The sequence below is a fragment of the Euprymna scolopes genome, chromosome 2, assembly GCF_053919585.1.
Source record: "Euprymna scolopes isolate OS-2025 chromosome 2, ASM5391958v1, whole genome shotgun sequence".
NCBI classification, from domain to species: domain Eukaryota; kingdom Metazoa; phylum Mollusca; class Cephalopoda; order Sepiida; family Sepiolidae; genus Euprymna; species Euprymna scolopes.
In genome coordinates, this window is record NC_136483.1 from 147031266 (window position 1) to 147034318 (window position 3053).

Consider the following 3053-nt stretch of genomic DNA (forward strand, 5'->3'; position numbering starts at 1 on the left):
AGTGTCCACTGACGTCTAGCTACCTGTTGTTGCCTGCTGACGTTCAGATATGTGTTCCAGTGCTTGCTGAAGTCTAACTACCTATTCCAGCATCCACTTATTCCTGCTACCACTGGCGTCCGGCTATCAGTTTCAGTTCAGCTACCGACTTCCGGTGACTGATTCTGAATAGATGATCTCCATTGCCAGAAATTTACCATTTCGATTCTCGGTAAATAAAACACAATACCTAATGTCTTTAGACGATCATTAGCGTCTGCCATTTTTCTTTGTTATTGCCATCATCTCTTTGCATTTGTGTCTACCTTGTTAATTGTACAGTCGATTAGCATCTTCACACTTATCGTCCCTCCGCAACAATCTCTTTAAATTAAAAATTAAAAAACTTAAAATAAACAGTTAAAACTGTTTTTAGAACACGTTAAGATGCAAAAATTTTATTTAAAGGGAAAAAAATAATTTAATTTTTTTTCTTGCTTTAAGTTGAAACATTTATTAATTTCAAACCATATCAGATCCATCTTCAGAGAACAAATTAATTCTATGGCTTGTTTTATTTTTTTTCTTGCAAGTAAAATCCTTGTGTTGTTATGTTTTTAATGGACAAGGTACCCGAGAACTTTTTTTAGCATGTGTTCGCTTTAAAGATATAAAAATTGGCATGAAAGCTTTTGAAAGGAGATATACTTTACCATGACTGGTATGGAGCGAGGTTAAAGATCTTTAACCTCGCTCAACGCCAGTCATGGCAAAGTATATCTCCTCTCAAATTGAAAATGGTCTTGAACCATTTTGAATTTTTCTTGCCTGATGAGATCTGTTATGATCGAAATGGTCTGCACATCATAGCAAGATAGGACTATTTACATAAAGAACAATAATAATAAAAAATATATATATATATATGTATATGAGAGAGAGAGAGAGAGAGAGAGAGAGAGAGTTACAATGATATTATATATATATGAGCAAACAATTAATAAAATATGTTAAAAAACACTTTGAAATGAGATAAAAACATATTTAATCTGAAAAGGAAACACTAGATAAATGGAGATATATATATATATATATATATATATATATATATACACATACACACACAGTGGTGTCAAAAAAAAAGTCCGCACTACTACACTAAATATTTACTAGTTTATTGTGTTCCTGTTGAATTTGTGTTGCATTAATGTTCTAAAGTTACATTTAAATAACAATTTTCCATTGTGTGGAGTTTCTTTTTTCCTTCTCGATTTGAAGTTAATTTTTTAAATTGACATGAACACTAGGATACTTCAATTAAAAGTCAAATATGAACAGGTAAAATTATAGAGGAATAAAAGGCGAATCAAATGAGGTATAGGTTGTTTAAACAGTTACATTCAATTTAGCTTAAACTTGCGGGTTTTGAAAAAAAATGGCAAGTGCAGATTTTATTTTTGGTGCCACTGCGTGTGTGTGTGTGTATATATATATATATATATATATATATATATATATATTTACTCAAATTTTGAATTTCCAACTACCTTTTTCGTTTCTGAAATGGAACAAGGGTCATACATTTTATAACATCAAAAATATATTTTTAAATATTTGTACTGGTATTTTGTTTTCTTAATTTCATTTATCCAGAGGAAGTCTCACAATAAAGATGAAATGTTGATGAACACATAACTTGGTTTGTTCCTTTTTTTATCTCTATTTTGTCGGAATACTATTTCCATTATTCTCATTATATCCGTATATATATATATATAGCATGCACACACACATTTACTTATATAAAGCATCTAACAGTCGAACACAACTAGTATCCAGACATCATGATAAGGTGACATTTTAAAATAAAAGTCTCAAATTACACCCACTCATGATGTTTTGACGTCATAGGCTGCAGAATATATTCATATGATTACCAGTACTTGATCTAAAAGGAAGATACACAGTTTTGTCCACGCTACTGTTTGAACAACCTGTGAAATCCCCTAAATAAAAAAAAAAAAAAAAAAAAAAGATGGATGACATAACTTTTTATTGGGGCTCTGGTAGTTCTCCTTGCTTGCATGTCATGCTTACATTACAAGAGAAAAGTCTTTCCTTCAACTCTAAACTGATATCCTTCGAAAAAAATGAACACAAAAGCAAAGAAATTATGGCCCTAAACCCTAGGGGCCAAGTGCCGACCATGGCAATTAAAAAAGATGGCGTTGCTGAACAAATCATCATTAATGAATCCGTAGCTGCTTGCCATTACCTGGAAGCCATGTGGCCTGACAAGGGGACCCGTTTGCTACCCAAGGCAGAAACAAACCCCGCGGACCTGGCAAGGGTATTACAAAGAGCCTATGAAACTTGCAATATTTACCAGAAGGCCATGAAGGATATTGTGTACTACAACATGTTTACTCCAGCCGAGGAAATAAACAAGGATTTACTGGAGAAGCGGTATAAAATTCTTGCCGAGGAACTGGCAATCTGGGAAGGCTTTCTGAAGGCCCGCGGTGAGCCGGGTAAAGTCTATCTTGCATCTGAAAGCATGTCTCTGGCCGACGTCATGTTTTTCCCTTATGTTGCTATTATGGTGCGAGTTGGCTTAAAATTAGATAAAGACCGGTTCCCCTGTCTTGCTGGCTATTATGAATTCCTGAAAGAGAGAGATAGTGTGAAAAAGTCTTGGCCTCCTCACTGGACCAGCGAACCAAAACCAGAGATGGAACTCATGGCAAGCGTGTAAGAAGGAAATATCCGGACATTAAAGCACAGAGGACGGATTTATTTGTTTGCAGTTTGTTCAGTATATACTCATTACTATAATTGTTAAAAAAAATGTGTTTTTAGTTCTGTTTTTTTTAGACTTTTAACAACTGCAAGTGGTTAAATCCTATTTCAGTCATGTAAATTATTTAATGAAATTAGTTTTGAATTCTGACATTATTCCCAAATAACATTTTTATAAATTTTTATTAATTTATTATTTTTTTTTTGCATAAAAGCAGTAAGTTAATTGCAAGTTTCATCTTTCTCTTTTCTTTTTTTAATGGAAATTATTCCAA

The 3053-nt window shown here is 33.0% G+C and overlaps 1 pseudogene; it reads left to right on the forward strand.

Moving 5' to 3' along the window:
• The first annotated feature begins 1901 nt into the window (after positions 1 to 1901).
• LOC145297367 (glutathione S-transferase A pseudogene) lies at positions 1902 to 2829 on the forward strand (annotated as a pseudogene).
• The last annotated feature ends 224 nt before the right edge of the window (positions 2830 to 3053 follow it).